This window comes from Marmota marmota, unplaced genomic scaffold (assembly GCF_001458135.2).
Source record: "Marmota marmota marmota unplaced genomic scaffold, marMar, whole genome shotgun sequence".
In the NCBI taxonomy this organism is placed as follows: domain Eukaryota; kingdom Metazoa; phylum Chordata; class Mammalia; order Rodentia; family Sciuridae; genus Marmota; species Marmota marmota.
The window spans coordinates 6703604-6726026 of record NW_026000079.1 but is presented as its reverse complement, the minus strand read 5'-3'; the positions used below and the strand labels follow the sequence as shown (position 1 = coordinate 6726026).

General features: G+C 37.2%; 1 protein-coding gene and 1 non-coding gene across 5 annotated transcripts in view; one reads left to right on the top strand and one right to left on the bottom strand.

Annotated features, from left to right (window-relative positions):
• Nucleotides 1–22423, top strand: part of Rprd2 (regulation of nuclear pre-mRNA domain containing 2) — a 94375-nt gene that overhangs the window by 11994 nt on the left and 59958 nt on the right. The gene's annotated exons all lie outside the window — the stretch shown is intronic.
• On the bottom strand, nt 10640–10742 carry LOC125620302. Its single transcript, XR_007351915.1, has one exon. It is a non-coding gene; the product is annotated as a U6 spliceosomal RNA (small nuclear RNA).

Below are 22423 nucleotides of genomic sequence, written 5' to 3'. Positions count from 1 at the left end.
TGCACTAATAAAAATTAAAAGCAAACATTCCTACAACTTGAAGTGTGAAACAGTATTGATAGACTTCAACATGGTATGGAAATATTTTCAGAGAAAAATTACAATTGCAGTGGAAAAAATACTAATATGAAAATTTGTTCAAACACGCCACCTCAGAATCACTTTAATATCTGTTTTGTCTGCTGAAAAGGGATGAGTCTATGGACGTGTGTGGTTTCTTAGGGAGTGGAGGCCCACTGATTTATTCTTAGTAATTTGGCGGCCTTCCTTTTGTAAGCTATATATAATAGCTGTATCCAAAATTCTTTTCTCTTAGACTTTTTAAAAATATTTTTTAGTTGTAGAGGAACACAATAACTTTTTTTTTTTTTTTAGTGTGATGCTGAGGGTTGAACCCAGTGCCTCACGTGTGTGAGGCAAGAGCTCTATCACTGAGCCACAACCCAGCCCCGCTCTCTTAGACTTTTTTTTTTTTTAAGATGTTGATGGATCTTTATTTTATTCATTGATTTATATGTGGTGCTGAGGATTGAACTCAGTGCCTCACACATGCTAGGTTCTACCACTGAGCCACAACCCCGCCCTTCTCTTTTTGATCAATCAGTATTGATTCTTATTTTTTTTGAACTGGGGATTGATCCCAGGGGTGCTCAGCCACTGAGCTATATCCCTAGCCCTTTTTAGTTTTTGAGACAGGGTCTCACTAAGTTGCTGAGGCTCTTTTTAAATTTTTGATCCTCCTGCTTCAGCCTCCTGAGTCGCTGGATTTACAGGCATGTATCATCATGCCCAGCTTAGGCTTTTTTTTTTTTTTTTAAAGAGAGAGAGAGAATTTTAATATTTATTTTTTAGTTTTCGGCGGACACAACATCTTTGTTTGTATGTGGTGCTGAGGATCGAACTTGGGCTGCACACATGCCAGGCGAGCGCACTACCACTTGAGCCACATCCCCAGCCCTTTTTTTTTTTTTAAATACCTTTATTTTATGTGGTGCTGAGGATGGAACCCAGGGCCTCACACATGCCAGGCAGACACTCTACCACAGAGCTACCACTGCAGCCCCTTCTTCTCCTTTTTTTTTTTTTTTTAACTTCACTTTCCCATGCATTTATTGTTTTACAGCAGTTCCTCCAAGTAGAGAGATTTGGATTAGTGGTTTTAAAATTTCAATTTTCTGAAAACTAAGGGTACATAGAGTTTAGTTTAATCTGCAGCAGGAGCTCAAAGACCATAGTAAAAATTCCCCAAGAATTTAACATCATTATAACAAATCATCTTGACTTTCTCATCTGTCATGGAAACAAAAAGTAGTTGGTGTTTTGTAATACTTTGGGATTCCAGCATCCCCACAGATTTGAATTATAAACACTGGAGAAATGTACATCTTGTGCAAAGTGATAGAACCTAGCTAGTTACTTATTTTGGGAAAAGGCAACAAATCCATTTGTGCTTTGAAGCATTAAAGTTTTTCTTTGTTTCTTTTGGACGGGTAGTACCAGGGATTGAATTCAAGGGCATTCGGCCACTGATCCAAATCCCCAACCCTATTTTGTATTTTATTTAGAGACAAGTTCTCAATGAGTTGCTTAGTGCCTTGCTATTGTTGAGGCTGGCTCTGTACTGGGGATTGATTCCCAGGGATGCTCGGCCACTGAGCTATATCCCTAGCCCTTTTTATTTTTTGAGACAGGGTCTCACTAAGTTGCTGAGGCTCTTTTAAAATTTTTGATCCTCCTGCCTCAGTCTCCTTAGCCGCTAGTGTTACAGGCTTGTGTCACCACACTCAGCAGCATTAAAGTTTTTCTAGCCAAGATAAGATAGTTTATAAACCTCATTCTTGGGCCATTGTTGTGGCTCAGCAGTAGGGCCCTCACCTTGTACATGCAATCCTCTGGGTTGCATCCTCAGCACCACATTAAAATAAATGAATAAAACAAAGGTATTGTGTTCAACTACAACTAAAAAATAAATATTTTTTTTTAAAGAGAGAAGAGGGCTGGGGATGTGGCTCAAGCGGTAGCACGCTCGCCTGGCATGCGTGCGGCCCGGGTTCGATCCTCAACACCACATACAAACAAAGATGTTATGTTGTGTCCGCCGAGAACTAAAATAAATGAATATTGAAAGATTAAAAAAAAAAAAAAACGAGAGAGAGAAGAGAGAGAGAATTTTTAATATTTATTTTTCAGTTTTCGGTGGACACATCTTTATTTTATGTGGTGCTGAGGATTGAACCCAGCGCCCTGCTCATGCCAGGCGAGTGCGTTACCACTTGAGCCACATCCCCAGCCCTAAATATTTTTTTAAAATACCTCATTCTTACTCTCTTCTTTTTATTTTATTTATTTATTTTTTAAAAATGTTTCTTAGCTGTTGATAGACCTTTATTTAATTTATTTATTTATATGTGATGCTGAAAATTGAACCCAGTGCCTCATACATGCCACACAAGTGCATTACTGCTGAGCCCCAGCCCCAGCCCACTCTTTTCTTTTTAGAGAAAAGTTGAAACATAGACTTCTTCTTCTTCTTCTTCTTCTTCTTCTTCTTTTTTAACATTTATTTTTCAGTTGTAGGTGAACACAATACCTTTTTAAAAAAATTTTTTTTTTAATGTGGTGCTGAGGATCAAACCCAGTGCCTCCTACATGGTAGGCAAGAGCTCTACCACTGAGCCACAACCCCAGCCCCATACATAGGCTTATTGATGAAAGAAATGAACTATATTAAAGAGTTGGGTTCAAATTATGCTTGTAGTTTGTGACTTCTCTCCCTAATCTCTCTTCTTCCTTCCACTTCACTTTAGTGATTTAATTTCATTTATTTTTATTTTCTAGTTCTTTTGGTTCTCACTAGCAGAGACATGAAGTATTTCTCCCCCCACCCCACTTTTTTTGGGGGGGGGGTATATTATTGTTATGGGATTTGTTTTTACACATTCATTGTTGTTGCATATTGATGGGATTTGTTATACATATTCATATAATTTTACTAATATGTAATATTTATTTATTACTGTTTAGCAAAAGTTGTGCTGTGAAAGGGAAAAAATATTAGGAACTATAACTCAACTTATTATTTTTTTAAATATTTATTTTTTTGTTTTAGGTGGATACAATATCTTTATTTATTTTTATGTGGTGCTAAGGATTGAACCCAGTGCCTCGCGCATGCCAGGCCAGTGCGCTACCACTTGAGTCACATCCCCAACCCACTTTATATTATTTTTGTTTTATTTATTTATTTTTTGAGAGGCTGGTGATTGAACTTAGGGCCTTGTACATGCAAGGCAAGTGCTTTACCACTGAACTAACATCATGCTAGTTTTTTTTCTAAATATTTTTTAATTATACGTGAACTCAGTATCTTTATTTTTTTTTAATTATTTTTTTAACTTTTTTTTTTTTTTTTTTTAGTTGTAGGTGTACACAGTACCTTTATTTATTTTTATAGTGGTGCTGAGGATCAAACCCAGTGCCTCACACAGGCTAGGCAAGTGCTCTACCTCTGAGCCACAACCCTAGCCCCAGTATCTTTATTTTGTTTATTTATTTTTATGTGGAGCTGAGGATCAAACCCAGTGCATCACACACAGGAGGCAATCACTCTACCGCTGAGCCACACCCCAGATGCCTCATGCTAGTTTTCAAAATGAAGTGTAACACATTCTTTTTTTTTTTTTTAATATTTATTGTTTAGTTATAGGTGGGCATAATATCTTTATTTTATTTTTATGTGCTGCTGAGGTTTGAACTCAGTGACTCACATGTGCTAGGCGAGCGCTGTACCACTGAGCCACAACCCCAGCCCCAAGTGTAACATATTCTTTAAGATGGCGATCTCTGTATCCAGGAGGTAAAAGTATTAATTGAATAATTGAAAGTTCTTTTATAGTATATTACTATGTTCAGATTTATAAAATTTTAAAAATGGATTTGGAAATACTTATTGCTTACTCTGTAAAACTGTACCGAGTGCTAAAAGAGAGAATTATAAGGAGCATACGTAATACCTTAGTGACTAAGGTATAAACTGAACAAAAATTATTGGTTCTAGGAAGTACCATAGTATAACTTTTTATCTTCTTTAACAGTTTATAAGAGGTATCACTTTTTGTTGGAATGCCAGTATTGTTACTGAACATAATTTACTAGATATCATACATATGTTACTTAAAATCCTGACATCAGCTCTGTGAGAAATAAATTATGCTCACTTTAAATTTTTATAAATTGATTCTCTGGGAAGTTAACGATTATTGTGGGGGAAATGCCAGAACTTTGATAGCATAGGAAAAGAAAACCATACCTGGTTTCAAGGTGGCTAAATATAAAGCTTAAAAATAAGTGGGAGAAAAGCAATACAGTGGATTCAAAGCCCAAGTTGCTTCCAGGTACTTTGTTCTATTTAATAATATTCTTTATAATATTTCTAGTCATTAGTGTAGTTAACTTCACAAAATATTAATAATTTAGGAATAAAATAGCTCACATTCATTTAATATGACAATTCATGAGGTATTATTTGCTGAGTAAGTCTACTGGTGATATGTATGTAAACTTAACTCTATTGATGATAAGCAAAATAATAAACAGTATAAATGAAGTCATCAAAGGCTTTGTGAAGTAAAATAACTTCTTCATGGCACATAGTAAACAGTAGAAGCCAGGTATGGTGGGCACACCTGTAATTCCAGTGACTCAGGGTGGATGAGACAGGAGAATCACAAGTTCAAGGCCAGACTCAGCAACTTAGTGAGACCCTGTCTCAAAATAAAAAATGAAAAGGGTTGGGGTTGTAGCTCGGGTGATGGAGCACCCCTAGGTTCAATCTACTTAAAACAGTAGAGCCAGTTTTAAATTTAAGCAGTTTTGACTAAAGAGGTCAACACTTTAGCATTGTGCTAGACTGCTTCCCATTTCTTTTAGTGTGTTTTGGTATTTTATAGTATTCCATGGGCAATATGATATATATAATATACTTATTTACTGAGATGTGGTATGTGGACTTCCTTACCCCCAAATAGAATGTAAACATGTGATAGCAGAGCCTTCGTTTTGTTTACCATTACATCCTCAGTACCAAGAAGAAGATGAAGAACTTAATGAAATTTTCTTAAGTCTAACCTCACACCTTGCTTTCAGAACTCTTTCTAGAAAGGTTGTGCACATTTTGTTGTGATTATAAAGAAACATTGTATAGTAGTTAATTGGTAAAGAACATGAACTTTGAACTCAAATTGATATTATAGTTGCAACTTATCCTCTTAAAGCTAATATAACTCATTTTATATGATCCTTGGTGGGATTAAATAAAATAATTTACATAAAGTACTTTGTAAACTACCAGAATTTCAGAAAACTCAACAAGTAGCAAACCACTGTCATTTGAAATGCATTTTTGGTATACACACCATGTTTCTTGAAGGTCTGTTTGCTTAAGCTTTAAATTTTTCCAATTAATCCTGCATACCTTATGTGAAATTTTAAGGTCAGTAATCCAAAAGTGTGCTAGGTGCACTGGCGCACGCCTGTGATCCCAGTGGCTCAGGAGGCTGAGGCAGGAGGAGGATTATGAGCTCAAAGTCAGCCTCAGCAAGTTGCAGAGACCCTCTCTCAAAATATGAAAGAGGGCTGGGGATGTGGTTTGGATGTTAAGCATCCCTGGGTTTAATCCCTAGTACCAAAATAAATAAATAAATAAATAAATAAATAAAATCAAAGTGTGAACATGGATTTTTTTTTCCCTCGGATTGACATATGTAGCACATACACATAAACTGATGAATGTGAGAAGGTACATAGAATATATACAATAGTATATAGTAAAATAACAGTAAAGATTTGTATTCTGTACAAACAGCATTTCCCCAAAACAGGTGATGTTTAGTTTAGGATTTCACTGTTAAAGTTTAGGAATTACCAAATGAAAGTTAAATCTGTTTTCATGCTGTGAGACTTTAGTATCTTTAATGAAATGTTTCTTGAATTTCCAGGGGGATAGGATATTGAGCATTTTTCAAACTTACATGACCTTGGAGTCCCTTTGTTGTTTTTGGTATCTCATGTGATTAGTGGTTTATATAGCTTGCTTTGGGAAAGTTTATGTAAAATTTTCTAGAAAACCCTCATGGCAGAGCAGAGTTGTGTATAGTGAGAAAGGCTTCACGAAGGAAGCAGTTTTTCAAAGAGGTGAAAGAAGGCATCCCAAATGTAAGCAAAGGTGTTCAAGGATCAGAATCAGGGAATGACAACCACTAGACAGACACACACACACACACACACACACACACACACAGCCAAATGATAATAGTAAAGATATAGAGGAAGAATAAAAGATGATTTTTAAGACATAAGGGGCAAGGGCAAGTGTATTTAAAAGAAAGTAACTACATATAAAACAACAGCTACAATAAATAGTTACATGCTGAACCAAAGGGGTGTGTGTGTGTATGTATGTGTGTGTGTCTGCGTGTGTGGGCTTGTGTATGTGTGCTTGTGTGATAATGGTATTAGTATGATATGGATTTTATTCAAAACTTTTAGATTTCATAAAACTGAACTCAAATTAGTGAGGACAGATATTTAATATATTTCATGGTTTAAAAATCCTAATTTCCTAGGACATCAAAAACAGATTTGTAGAAACATAAATGTATGTTGACTATGCACAGTCATTATAATGTAAATCATTGGTTGCTACTGACTCTGCTGAGTCCTTTGACTTTGCTCTTTTTGCCTAAGGCACCTTTGTAGTTGCCAGGTGTGATGTAGATGGTTGGGTTGGACTTCATATCTTTTTGCCAAATTTAACCCTCCTGAATAGTGCTTTCAAACCCATCTGTCTTTGTTCTGCAGTTCAAAAAATGTTGGACTTTTAATTTTTGTCTTGGCTCATTTGGAAAAGATTGCCTGAATGAAGGTCTAAATTCTTTCTTTCCCCAAGGAGAGATCTTTTGGGTTTTTTTCTTTAGTCACAGCCATTATTATTATTATTATCATTAGAATTTTTAATATTTATTATTATTTTTTAGAATTTTTAATATTTATTATTATTATTTAGAATTTTTAATATTTATTATTATTATTATTATTTTTTTAGTTTTCTGCGGATACAACATCTTGTTTGTATGTGGTGCTGAGAATCGAACCCGGGCCGCACGCATGCCAGGCGAGCATGCTACCGCTTGAGCCACATTCCCAGCCCTTATGATTAATTATTATTATTAATTTTTATTTGTACTGTGTTAGGGATTGACCCCAGAGCATTGGGATGCTAGGCAAGCTGTCTGCCACTGAGCTATATCCCCAGCCATCTCAGTCTTTTTTAGTAAAAGAGATGACAAGGATAGAGAGAAGTGAGTTAGGGGCATTTGAAGAACTGAATAGTAAATAGAGTAGGATTTGTATTATGTATGTATGTATTACGAACCCAGGGCCTTGTGCATGCTGGACAAGTGCTCTACCACTGAGCTACATCCCAGCACCCCTGCTTGCTTGCTTGCTTGCTTATCTATCTATCTATCTATCTATCTATCTATCTATCTATGTATTTATTTATTGTAATGCCAAGGATTGAACCTGGGGTGCTTAACCACTAACCCACACCCCTAGTCCTTTTTTATTTTATTTTTTTAAACTTTTTTTGTCTTTTAATAGATGGACACAATACCTTTATTTTATTTATTTTTATGTGGTGCTGAGGCTCGAACCCAGTGCCTCACACATATTAGGCAAGCGCTTGGTAGAGCTACCACTGAGCCACAACCCCAGCCCCTATTTTTTTTCACTTTTGAAACAGGGTCTCACTAAGTTGCTTAGGGCCTCCCTACATTGCTGAGGCTGGCCTTTAACTTGCAATCACCCTGCTTCAGCCTCCCATTCACTGGGGTTACAGGGATGTGCCACCATGCGCTTCACAAAGCTACTTAGGAACAAGGACAAAAGGAAGACATTTCCAGAAAGATAAAAGCTGGAAACCAGCAGATCTCCATGGCTTTCAAAAGGATATATACTTCAGTTAAAGGAAAATAATCCAGAAGGTCTAAGCAATAAAAAGCAATACTAAGCAAATAATTGATAATTAAGAGTATAAGCCTAAGTGTTTATTATCTGTGTAAAATAGTGTTTAATTGGTGAAGGTTGTTTTTTTTTTTTTTTTTTTTAAGTCAGAACGGAATAAACTATATTGTGTCTACTACTACCTACTATATTGTAGGTCAAGAAAAATATAATTTGAGCCGGGCCCTGTGGCACATACCTTAAATACCAGTAACTTGGGAAGTTGAAGCAGGTGGAGCACATATTTGAGGCCAGCCTTAGCAATTTAGCAAGATCCTGTCTCAGAGTAAAAAATAAAAGACTACGGATATAGCTTAGTGGTAAAGCACTCCTGGGTTCAATTCCCCAGAACCAAAAAGAAAGAAAGAAAGATATTTACATACTGGGCATACACCTGTAATACCAACTACATGGAAGGCTGAGGCAGGAGGATCACAAGTTTGAAGCCAGTTAGGTAGCTGAGGAAGACCCTATCTCAAAATAAAAAATAAAAAGGACTAGGAATGTAGTTCAGTGACAGAGTGCCCCTGGGGTCCATATTCAGTACTGCAAATAAAATAAAAAGAAATAACGTAATAATTGCATGCCTATGGTCCTAACTACTCAGGAGGCTGAGGTTTAAAGGTAACTTGAACCAGGAGTTTGAGGTGTGTCTGGGCAACATAGTGAGGACCGTCCCCCCCATTAAAAAAATTTAAAAAAATTAGCAGAAGTCTTTATTATGTGATAAATCTTCCAAGGTTAGCTGCTAGACTGGTAATGTGGTACAGTGCTAGAGCACTTGCCTAGTAGCATGCTTGGGGCCTTGGGTTCAGTTCCTGGTACCACAGAAAAAGGTGGAAAGTGGGGAGTTGCTGGGGATGTAGCTCAGTGGTAGTGCCTTTACTTAGCATCTAGAATGTATAAGGCCCTTGGTTTAATTCCTAGCACTGCAAAAAAAGAAAAAAAAGAAATTCAATGTAAGCATAATTTAAAAATATTAGGCAAAGAAAAAATCTATCACTGCTCTATATCCCCAGCCCAGGAAATACAAATTCTTGAATAAAGTATATTTAATTAATTATGTGTACAATATTCCTATGCTAATGTAACATTTGCATAGCTTCAAATATTCTGTATCATACAGATCTGTGCAGTTTCACTCTAGTGCTTAGAAGGTAGAACTTAGATGCTAATAAGAAAAATTAAAAAATTCTACTTTGAAAATTAAAATAATGAATTTCCAAAGAACTCATGATTCAAAGAAGAAATCATAGTAGAAATTTAAACATACATATTACTAAATGGTAATGAGAATACTACATGCTAAAAGGAATGTGACTTATTTTTTTGGGGGGGGGGTGGCGCTTACCAGGGATTGAACTCAGGGCCACTCGACCATTGAGCCACATCCCCGGCCCTATTTTGTGTTTTATTTGGAGACAGGGTCTCACTGAGTTGTTTAGTGCCTTGCTGTTGCTGAGGCTGGCTTTGAACCCTCAGTCCTTCTATCAGCCTCCCGAGACACTGGGATTACAGGCATGTGCCCCTGCACCCAGCGAATGTGACTTATTCTGTTGAGTGCCTACAGTGTGCCACATGGGATCCATCCATGAATATATTAAATTTTCTGACCCTGTGGGGATAACATTTGATAGGAAAATGGAATAAATAATAGACAAAATGGAAAAGTAAATTAGTATGATAGACAGTGGTAAAGTCTTAGGGAAAAGGTTAAAAGTAGAGCAGGGTAAAGGACATTGGAATTCATGCTGGGAATGTAGGACAGATTGTAGTGCAGGTTTAGCATACTTGATCTGATTCAAAATCCAAAATGCTCTGAAATCTGAAACATTTCTGGTCCCAAACATTTCTGATAGGGTATACTTTACCTATATAAAAGGAAGCAGTTAAGATAGGCTTAATTAAGAGAGTGAGAATTCAGTACAGCCCTGAAGATACTGAAAGAGTCAGTCTGATGGATATCTGAAGGAAAAGGATTCTAGACCAAGGATTGAGTTGAGAGTTAGACCAAGATCATAAGTATGAGTGTTTCTGGTATGTTCAAGGAGCAGTTTTCCAGAATAGCACAAAAGTAGTAAGGGGAAAACTAGATGAGGTCAGAGAGATAAGGGAGATAATGTAGGACATGTTTGTTTTTTTTTTTAACTGTTGGAGGGCTTTTTAGTGGTTTGTTTTTGGAGGTGGTGCTAGGGATTGAACATACGGCCTCCCACATGCTTATTAATGAGTATGTAATCTACCACTAAAGTATACCTCCAGCCCCATTGGAGGGTTTTGAACAGAGGATAACATGTTCTGGCTTATTTTTGAAAGGATCACCCATTACCATATAACAGTCAACTATAAGGAGGAAAGAGAAGCAGAGAGACCTATTGCAAGAATAATAGTCCAGGTAACAGATAAAGGTAGCTTATGCACAAACAGGAGTGCAGAAATAGCGGTGATAAGAAAATGATTTCTGGAGATAATAGGTATATATTCTAGACATTATATGTATATCTATAATATAGATATTCTGTATATCAATAATATGTATATATCTCCACATATGTAGCTACTTTGTATGTGTGTATATATTTTAATGGAATGTTTCACCAATTTGTGTGTCATCCTTTTATAGGGGCCATGCTAATCTCAGTTGTCATTCTACTATTAAAATATGCACTACCAAAACAAACAGTTTCTGGATATATTTTGAAGGTAGAACAAATTATTGACAGATTGATGTAGTAGAGTTTGAGAAAAAGGAATCAAAGATAATTTCAGGGACCAGGGTTGTGGCTCAGTGGCAGAGCACTTGCCTAGCACGTGTGAGGTACTGGATTCAAACCTCAGCATCAAATACAAAAAATAAGCAAATAAAATGAAGGCATGCTGTCCATCTACAACTACCAAAAAAAAAAAAATTTAAAATAACAATTCCAGGGCTGGGGATGTGGCTCAAGCGGTAGCGTGCTTGCCTGGCATGCTTGCGGCCCGGGTTCGATCCTCAGCACCACATACAAACAAAGATGTTGTGTCCGGCGAAAACTAAAAAATAAATATTAAAAATTCTTTCTCTCTCTCTCTCTCTTAAAAAAAAATTAATAATTCCAAGTTGTGGCCTTGGTGATAGAAGGATGGATTTGCCTTTAACTATGTGGCAAAGACTTTAGATGGAAACTGGGAGGAATAGTATACTCCTATAATACCAGCAATTTAGGGAGACCCTTTCTCAAAGCAAGATATGAAGAGGGTTGGGGTGTTACTTAGTGGTAAAGCATCCATGTTTTCAAGCCCGAGTATACCCCAACACAAAAAGTTTTAGGTGGATAAGATTTTGGGGATCTTAAAATTTTGTTTTAATTTTTTTTTTTTTTTTTTTTTTTGGTGTCAGGAATTGAACCTAGGGACACTTAACCACCAAGCTACATCCCCAGCCCCCCCCCACCTTTTTTTTGTATTTTATTTAGAGACAGGGTCTCCCTGAGTTGCTTAGGGTCTTGTTAAATTGCTGAAGCTGACTTTGAACTCACAGTTCTCCTGCCTTAGTCTCCTGAGCCGCTGGGATTATAGGAATGTGCTTCAGCATTTGGCTGTTTTGACATGTTAAGTTTGGGCTGTCTTTTAGTGTAAGTGGAAATGTCAAGTAGACAGGGAGATAGTGCAGCTAGAGATAGATAGGTGAAGAAGAAGTCTGGAGTGGGTTAGTAAAACATAAAGGGAATTTATAGCCTAAAATGCAAGAGCTTGAAAATTAATAAGCTAAGCATACCTTGTAAAAAGTTAAAGAACAACAGAATAAGGTCAAGATTGAAGAGAGATATAAAAATGACAGCAATGAGTTAATAAATACAAAAGAGGTTTAATAAAGGTCAGCAAAGTTGAAATATGAGTCTTTTAAAAGTCTAGTAAAGCGCTGGGGTTGTGGCTCAGAAGTAGAGCACTCACCTAGCATGCGTGAGGCACTGGGTTCAATCCGCAGCACCACATAAAAGTAAAATAAAGATATTGTGTCCCCCTGTAACTAAAAAATAAATGTTTTAAAAAATAAAATAAAGTCTAGTAAAATATAAATTTTTTAAGATTAATCAAAAAAAGAGAACACATTAATGAATATTAGGAATGAAAAAAGAAATGTACCTACAGGTAAAGTAGAAATTTAAAAGATATGAACAAGTTTATGCCAATGAATTTAGAATTTTGGTGACTCTGTTGAATGGACATTGGCCAATAAAAAAATAACCAATAGTGATCCAAGAACAATTAAAAAATCTGAGTAGGTCAGTAATTACAATGGTGAATAAAATCTTATAAAATCTTTCTGTGAAGAAAATGCTAGGCCCTTGAAGCATCTTGGGCCAGAAAGCTAGGAGGGTGCTCAAAAATAAATGAGATCAGGGCTGGGGATGTGGCTCAAGCGGTAGCGCACTCGCCTGGCATGCGTGCGGCCCAGGTTCTATCCTCAGTACCACATACAAACAAAGATGTGTCCGCCGAAAAACTAAGAAATAAATATTTAAAAAAAAATTCTCTCTTTCTCTCTCTCTCTAAAATAAATAAATAAACAAATAAGATCATATATTAAAAGGATGTAAAAACTGGTACAAAAAAGGAATTTAACTGACTTTAAAAAACAGTGCTGCTGGGCATGGTGGCACATGCCTATAATCACAGTGACTCCAGAGGTTGAGGCAAGAAGATCACAAGTTCAGAAAACCAGCCTCAGAAATTTAGGGAGACCTTGTGTCAAAATACAAAATAAAGCCAGGTGTGGGGGTTTACAGCTGTAATTCCAGCAGCTCAGGAGGCTGAGACAGGAGGATTGTGAGTTCAAAGCCAGCCTCAACAAAAGCAAGACACTAAGCAACTTGTGAGACACTTGTCTGTACATGAAATACAAAATAGGGCTGGGGATGGGGTTCAGTGGTCCAGTGTCTCTGGGTTCAATCCCTGGTATCCGCCCCCTCAAAATAAATAAATAAACAGGACTCAGTGGCAGAGCCCTCCTGGGCAAGTACCAAAAAAGAAGAAAAAGGAAAAAAAAAAGGAAGAAAGATGACAATAGTAAGTGAGGAAAAAAGAATCCCTGAGGTCATAGTGATGTTCATTAAGAAAAAACAAGCTGGGTCCAGTGCACAGACCTGTAATCCCAGCAACTAGGAGGCTGGGGCAGGAAGATCACAAGATAACCCTAACCCCATCCCTGAGGAACAGTATATTCTTAGAGTATGAAAATACTACCCCACAGATTATAAATTATGAATTGACAATTTTAGGTTATTGATCGCTTTATGAATTATAAAGGGGAAACTATACCTTCACAGTGAGGAGAAAACTTTGTATCAATAGTAGTGAAATGGCCTAAAAATGATCTCTTGTTAGGTAGTAGGTGGTGCCTAGTGTTGCAATTGTTGTATTCTGTTCTATTCTGGGTTTTTTTTTTGGTACTAAGCTGTACTGCTAAAATACATCCCTAGCCCTTTTATTGATTAATTAATTACTTAATTAATTTTTGCAGTTTTGGGAATTGAACCCAGAGGTGCTCTACCACTGAGTTACATCCCTAGCCCCCTTTTAAAAATTTTATCTCTTTATTTATTTATTTGGCACCAGGTGTTAAACCCAGGGGTGCTTAACCACTGAGCAATATACCCATTGTTGGTTTTCTTTCTTTCTTTTTTTTTTTTTTAACATCTTTGTTTTAATTGTAGGTGTATACAATAGCTTTATTGTATTTTTTATGTGGTATTAAGGATTGAACCCATTGCCTCACGAGTGCCAGGAGAGTGTTCTATCATTGAGCCACAACCTCCGCCCCTGATATCCCTATTGTTTTTAATTTTTAATTCGAGTCAGGGTCTCGCTAGTTGCTCAGGGCCTCACTAAATTGCTGGAGCTGACTTTGAACTTGAGATCTTCCTGCCTCAATCTTCTGAGCCAATGGGATTAGGCATGTACCACTGTACCCAGCTAAAACTTTTTATCTTGAGACAGGGTCTGGCTAAGTTGCCCAAGATGGCCTCATACTTGCTATCCTCCTGCATCAGCCTCTGAAGTAACTGTGATTAAAAGAGTGACACCATGCCCAACTTCAATGTGTTGTTCTTGACAAAAATATTTAATTTTTCTTTTTCTTTTCTTTCCCCTCCCTCCCTCCCTCCCTTCCTTCCTTCCTCTTTCTTTCTCTTTCTTCTTCTTCCTTTTTTTTTTTTTTTGTACCAGGGATTAAACTCAGGAACACTCAACTACTGAGCCACATCCCCAGCCCTATTTTGTATTTTATTTAGAGACAGGGTCTCACTGAGTTGCTTAGCACCTCCTTGTTGCTGAGGCTGGCTTTGAACTTGCAATCCTCCTGTCTCAGCCTCCCAAGCAGCTGGGATTACAGACATATACCACCTGCCTGGCTAAAACTTTTTTTTATCTTTGAGAAATAGGGTGTGGCTAAATTCCCCAAGATGGCCTCATACTTGGTATCCTCCTTCATCAGCCTCTCAAGTAGCTGGGAGTATAAGAGTGACACCAGTTCAGATTTAGAATGTGTGTGTGTGTGTGTGTGTGTGTTTTAATAAGTGTAACATCAGACAGGAAAGATTATGGAGAAGATTTTATTTATTTATTTTTTGTGGAGGTGCTGGGGAATGTAGAATGTGGTGTTCTTGCCCGACGTATTTAATTTCAATCTCCTAAAAAACTGGTAAATTCCCAAATGGGGTGTCCTGTAGGACAGCTGTCTTGAATTTTTTTTTTTTAGGTTGTCAGAGCATTTAATTCAAGGGCATGCTACCACTGAGCCATATCCTCAGCTCTTCTTTTTCCTCCCAAACTTTTTTTTAGTTATATGTGGACCCAATGTCTTTATTTTGTTTATTTATTTTCATGTGGTGCTGAGGCTCAAACCCAGTGCCTTACATGTGCAAGGCAAGCACTTTGCCACTGAGCCAAAACCCCAGCCCAGCTTTTTAAAATTGATTGATTGATTGATTGTAGTTGTAGATGGACATAATGCCTTTATCTTATTTGTTTATTTTTATGTGGTGCTGAGGATCAAACCCAGTGCCTCATGCATGCTAGGCAGGTGCTCTGCCGCTGAGTTGCACCCAGCCCTATCTCCAACTCTTTTATTTTTAATTTTTTTTTAAAGACCAAGTTGCTGAGTCTGACCTTGAATTTGCTGTCCTCCTGTTTTAGTCTTCTAAATTACTGGGATTACAGGCATGTACCACTATTCCTGTCCAGATTTGTATCTTAGAAGAATTCATTATCATGAAGAATAGTGAGAGGTAAAGGGACTCTTCTGGATGGAGAGACAGTAAAGAGATATGAAAAAGTTGAAAAAACACAAAAAATAAAAACAAAAAAATTGTGATATTAGTAAAATCACAGACATACAGATCAGTGGAACAAAACAATTTTTAGCTATTCATCCCTACCTAGAACTACAATTAATTTTGATATCCAATAGCCTTACTAAATTCATTTATTCTAGTAACTACTTTGTAGATTATTTGTGATGTTCCATATATACTGTAGGCGTATTTGTCTACAAATATAGTTTAGATTCTTTATTTTTTTTTTTAAGAGAGAGTGAGAGAGTTAAAGGTAGAGAGAGAGAGAAATTTTTTTTAATATTTATTTTTTAGTATTTGGCGGACACAACATCTTTGTTTGTATGTGGTGCTGAGGATCGAACCCGGGCCGCACGCATGCCAGGCGAGCGCGCTACCGCTTGAGCCACATCCCCAGCCCCTAGATTCTTTATTTCAATCTATGAGACTTATTTCTTTCTGGTGCCTTATTGCACTGGCTAGAACCAAAAGTATCATTTAGAGGAAGGGTGAGAGCCAATATCCTTGTTTCCTCCTCCCCCATTTTAGAGGGATAGTTTTTGGTCTTTGACAGTTATATTTGATGTTAGCTGTAGGTTTTTTGTGGCTGTCCTTTGAGGAACTTCCCTTACATTCCTAGTTTCCTGAGACTTTTTATCATATATGAATATTGAATTTTATTGATGTATTTAAAGTACTTTTAATAGGGTCTTAAAGGTGAAACAAATTGGCCAAACATTTGCATAATCTATAATTCAGCAATTTTATTCTTGCACATATGCCCTGAGATATAGATATAAAAATATTCATAGCAGCATTGTTCATTATCGGAAAATGTAGAAATAGCCCAAAAGTCCACTAACATTTGATTGGTTAAAATTGTGGTATATTGGGCTGGGGATGTGGCTCAAGCGGTAGTGTGCTCGCCTGGCATGCGTGCGGCCTGGGTTCGATCCTCAGCACCACATACAAACAAAGATGTTGTGTCTGCCGAAAAACTAAAAAATAAATATTAAAAAAAAAAAAAAAAAAAATTGTGGTATATTCACAATGAAATAATTTACTGTAGAGAAGTAAGTGTACCAAATTATACCTAACAAGGTAGATTTCTTTTAGAAATCTAACATTGAAACAACATTGAGTAGGAAAATGACCAAAAAATTACAAATAGTAAAAGGCCACTTTTATGAAGCTCAAAAACAGACAAAATTGGCCAACAAATAATGAAAAAATGTTCAACATCTGTGGCAGTCAGGGAAAAGTAAATCAAAACTACACTGAGATTTTATCTCACTTTAGTTAATATGGCAGTTAGCAAGAATAGAAAGAACAGGGCTGCTCAGTGGTAGAGCGCTTGACTCGCACATGTGAGGCACTGTGTTTGATCCTCAGCACTGCATAAAAATAAATTAATAAAGATATTGTTTTCATCTACAATTTTAAAAAAGACTATAAAGGACAATAATTCCAGGCAAGGATGTGGGGAGAAAGGAACATTTAGACATTGTTGGTGGGGATGCAAATTAGTTCAACCACTTTGGAAAGCATTATGGTGATTCCTCAAAAGAATAAGATTGGAGCCACCACATGACCCAGCTATCTCACTCCTTGGTATTGATTCAAAAGATATAAAATCAACATACTGTAGTAAATCATGCATGCCATTGTATAGCCAGTTCACCATAACCAAGATATGGAACCAGTCTAGGTATTCCTCATCAGATGAATAGATAAAGAAAAAAAAAAAAAAATATATATATATATATATATATATATATATATGCATATATGAATGACTGNAAAAAAAAAAAAATATATATATATATATATATATATATATATATATGCAATGGAGTTTTATTTAGCCCTCAAGAAGAATGAAATTATGTCATTTGCAGGTAAATGGATGGAATTGGAAAACATAATGCTAAGTGAAATAAGCCAGAGTCAGAATGTCAGGGGCCTAATGTTTTCTCCCATATGCAGATGCTAGAAAGGAGTGGGACAAGGCATTTTTAAAAGGGGGAAGGATCTCATGAAAATAGGAGGAAGACCAATAGAGTAGAGGAAGGGAATCAAGAGGGAGGGTATGGTGAGGTACTAGGGAATGATTACCAAATTATGTTGTCTGTGCCACAATGATATCTTTCTTCCCACACATATAATTCAATACTACATAACTATTTTTTTAAAATTCTTTTTTTAGTTATAGCTGATACAATATCTTTATTTATTTATTTTTATGTGGTGCTGAGGATTGAACCCAGTACCTCACACGTGCAAGGCAAGTGCTCTACCACTGAGCCCCAGCCCCAGCCTCTACATAACTATTTTTTAAAATAGTGATGGTAGGGGGCTGGAGATGTGGCTCAAGCGGTGGTGTGCCTCCTGGCATGCGTGCGACCTGGGTTCAATCCTCAGCACCGCATACAGACAAAGATGTTGTATCTCCCAAAATAAATATTAAAATTCTCTCTCTCTCTCTCTCTCTCTCTCTCTCTCTTTCTCTTCTCTCTCTCTCCCTCTCTCTCTCTCCCTCCCTCCCTCTCTCTCTTTAAAAAAAAAATAGTGATGGTAGATGAGAAAGTTGAGTCATATCTTACCATTGTAGTTGATTGCCTGTTCCAAATATTTGAATGAAAATGTAAGACATGGGAAGATAGCTATACTAGATTATGTAGTTAAGGGAAGTTTATTTTCAAGTTAGAGTCACTGCGATATTAGGCAGCCATTAATCAGTTTGCTTTTTATTTTTTATTTTAATTTTTGGTACCAGGGATTGAACCCAGGAGCACTTAACCACTGAGCCACAGCCACAGCCCTTTTTATTTTTTATTTTGAGACAGGATCTTTCTAAGTTGTTTAGGACCTCCCTAATATGCAGAAACTGGCTTTGAACTTTCCATCCTCCTGCCTTAGGCCTTTTTTTGTATTTGTATTTTATGACAAGGTCTCACTATGTTGCTTAGGGCCTAGCTAAATTGGTAAGGGTAGCTTTTAATGTGTGATCCTCCTGGCTCACTGGGATGATAGGCAGACACCAGCATGCCAGGCACCAGTTTGTTCTTTTGTTTGTTTTGGATTTGGTTTTGGTACCAGAAATTGAACTGAGAGGCACTTAACCACATCCCCACTCCTTTTTATTTTGAGACAGAGTCTCACCAAGTTGCTCAGGGCCTCACAGAGTCCCTAAGGCTATCTTTGAATTTGAGACCTTCCTATTTCAGCCACCCAAACCACTGGGATTATAGGTGTGTGCCATTATGCCTGGCACCTGTTTTCTTTTTAAACTACTATATTATTGGGCTGGGGTTGTGGCTCAGCGGTAGAGTATTTGCCTAGCATGTGCGAGGCCCTGGGTTAAATCCTCAGCAACACGTAAAAATAAATAAATAAAAAATGTATTGTGTTCAAATATAACTAAAAAATTTTTTAAGAACAGTTTTTTTTTTTTTTAGTATTTATTTTATAGTTTTTTGGGTGGACACAATATCTTTATTTTATACTCATGTGGTGTTGAGGATCAAGCCCAATGCCTCATGCATGCTAGACAAGCGCTCTACCGCTGAGTCACAACCCCAGCCCCCTAAAAATATTTTTTTAAAACTACTATATTATTATTAAAAGTTCATGGCAAATAAAAGTTAAGTAATACATGTGTTATAAAATGGAAAAGTTACCCTCCATCATCATCTTCTATATACTTAGTTCTTTTTAAAATAGTTCTTCTGTTCTCTTACTGAGTTTTTTTGTACTTGTACACATACATGTTTATCAAAAAAAGTTTTAACACTGGGCACTGTGGCACATGCCAGTGGCTTGGGAGGCTGAGGCAGGAGTATTGCAAGTTCAAAGCCACCTCAGCAAGGCGCTAAGCAACTAGGCAAGAGCCTGTCGCTAAATAAAATACAAAATAGGCTGGGGATGTGGCTCAGCGGTTAAGTGCCCGGAGTTCGATCCCTGGTCCCCCCGCTCCCCCAAAAAAGTCGCATTTAAGTGGCTAAAGGCCTGGATATGTTGCTGAGGCTAGCCTTCAATTTGCGATCCTCTTGCTTCAGCCTTCCAAGTGCTGGAATTACAGGCATGCACCACCACACCTGGATTGTTTTGTTTTATTAGTCTTGTACAGTAGTAACATAACTTATTTGGCTAAGTCTCTATTAAGGACTTTTAGGATATTGCCAGACTTCTGTTGGAATTAGTGCTACAGAGAATATCTTCCAATATAGAAGTGTTCATACACAGAAGCAAGCATATCTGTGGGGTAAATTCCCAGCAGTCTAGAAAATGTTTTGAAGGGTAATGAAGCTACATAGAGGCAGAGAGCATTTGTTTGGACACCAGTAATAGTGATGAGGAACTAAAGTAAGGAAGTGACAGAAGGAGTGGACTAGAAAAGAATGAAATTAGAAATTTTGTATTCCACCAATTATAAAATATATAATTTTCCCCCCATTTTATTGTGTTTGAAATTAGAGGATAGTTTTTATAGTCAATGGTTTTATTTAGTTGGAGGTATTTTTAAGATTTCTTAATGGTACATAATGTAAACAATAGTTTTTGTTTTTTAAACCTTTATTTTCTTTCTTTATTTTTATGTGGTGCTGAGGATCGAGCCCAGGGCCCCCCACATGTGCTAGGCAAGCCTTCTGCTGCTGAGCCACAACCCCAACCCCTAAACAATAGTATTTTAGATTCAATAGTACTGAATCTTAAATTAGGATATAGGTTTTTCAGTACTCAGGAAAATAAAGGAAAGCAGCAGGGTGTGGTGACCTGTAATCCCAGCTATGAGATTAGCCTCAGGAAGCTAAAGCAGGAGGATTACAAATTCAAGGGCTCCCTGGGTAATTTAATGAGACCTTGTCTCAAAATAAAAAGGGCTGGTAGGGTAGCTCAGAGCACTTTCCTAGCATGTTCCGAGGCCCTGGTTTCAATTCCCAGTACTGCAAAAAAAGAAAAAGGAAGCACAGGACATGGTTGACTTACCTTTTAGTATTTTTTTTTTCCAAACCATTTTTATATTTTCTACATAAAGTTTTCTGTTTGAAAATAGTTAAAATGATTTTGTGAGTTGAATAAGGAACTGCCCTATTAGTGGACTCTTGGGTCCTAATTTTCTTCTGGCTATTCTAGAACACTGATAACACCAGACAGTTTTCTGTTTAGACTTTGGGAATTTGAATTTAGGAAATTTCTTTTTTTCTTTCTTTTGTTTCCAGGGATTGAACTCAGGGGACACTTAACCACTGAGCAACATCCCCAGCCCTTTTTAATATTTTATTAGTGATAGGGAGTTGCTTAGGGCCTCCCTAAATTGCTGGTGCTGGTGGCTTTGAACTCAAGATCTTCCTGCCTCAGCCTCCCAAACTGCTGGAACTACTGGTGTGTGTCACCATGCCCAGCTCCTCAGCCCTTTTTTGTATTTTATTTAGAGACAGGGTCTCACTGAGTTGTTTTAGGGCCTTGCTAAATTGCTGAGGGTGGCTTTGAACTATTGATCTTCTTGCCTCAGCCTCCTGAGCTATTTGGGATTACAGATGTATGACACTTCTCCTAGCAGATTAGGAGATTTCTAATAATTGTACAATAGTTTAATAGTTTATTATTATTATTATTATTTGTTGTGGGTTGAACCTTGGACCTCACACATGTGTGCTCTACACTGAGCTACTACAGTCTCATTCCCTTATAGATAAAATTCTTGAGTGGTAAACTATTTAAGGAATTCAGAGCTGGGGATGTAGCTCATTTGGTAGAATGCTTGCCCTGGTTCAATCCCCAGCTCCACCCCCCCACCCCCCACCCCCCCAAAAAAATAGTGGCTTAANCAAAAAAAGGCAGAATATTTGCTGGGCATGCCTGTAATCTCACCGGTTTGGGAGGCTGAGACAGGAGGATTGCGAGTTCAAAGACAGCCTCAGCAATGTCAAGGCGCTAAGCAACACAGTGAGACCCTGTCTCTAAATAAAATAAAATAAAAAAAAATAGGGCTGGGGGTGTGACTCAGTGACCAAGTGCCCCTGATTTCAGTCCCTGGTACCAAAGCAAATAAACAACAATAACAACAACAACAACAACAACAAAAAATTATTTAAGGAATTGGGTAGCCTTATGAATGTTAACATACTACTTTGAGGGGTTGGAGCGGTGGCTCAGTGGCAGAGCGCCTGCATATCATGTGTGAGGTATTGGGTTCGATACTTAGCCCCACATATAAATAAATAAAAGTCCACTGACAACTAATGATTATTTTAAAAAAATACTACTTTGAAATTTTTAGTGTAGATATGGCTTTTTCTTTTCCTTTTTTTAGGTACTGGAAATTAAACCCTGGAACACTTTACCATTTAGCTGTATTCTCAGTCCTTTATATTTTTTATTAGAGATAGGGTCTGAGAGTGTTCCAGTTTGGACAGTATATGATCATCTTCATATAATGGTAGAGCAGTGTGACACTCAGGTTTTCTTTCTACTGCCTTGGTGCTTTTACAGATAATCTTTTCTTGCTAATTCTCCACAAAGCAACTAATTGACTTTACATGTGTGTATTGAGAGAGAACAGTAAGAGAGATAAAGCAGCCCAGTATGGTGACACTTGCCTGTAATCCCAGCAATTTGGGAGGCTGAGGAGGAGGATTGCAAGTTAAAGGCCAGCCTCAACAATTTACCAAGCAACTTATTGAGACCCTGTCTCAAAATTTAAAAGAAAACAAAATAATAAAAAAGGGTAGGGATCTGGCTTAGTGGTTAAGCATTCCTGGGTTCAATTTCCGGTACTGGCAAGGGAGAGGGGGAGAAGAGGACAAGAAGAGAGGGAGTAAGAGAGAAATATGGTAAAATGTTAATAATAGGAACCTGGTTGAAAGGTACGCAAGAGTTCTTTGCAATATTCTTGTAATACTGGAATTCTTTAAAAATAACAAGTTAAAAACATAACACCTAGAAGGATGGATAGGAGTGTTATTGGTTTGATGCTACAGTTTTAAATAAAATGTTCAAGAAGGGACCTACTGAGAAAGTACCATTTGGACAAAGATTTAAAGGTG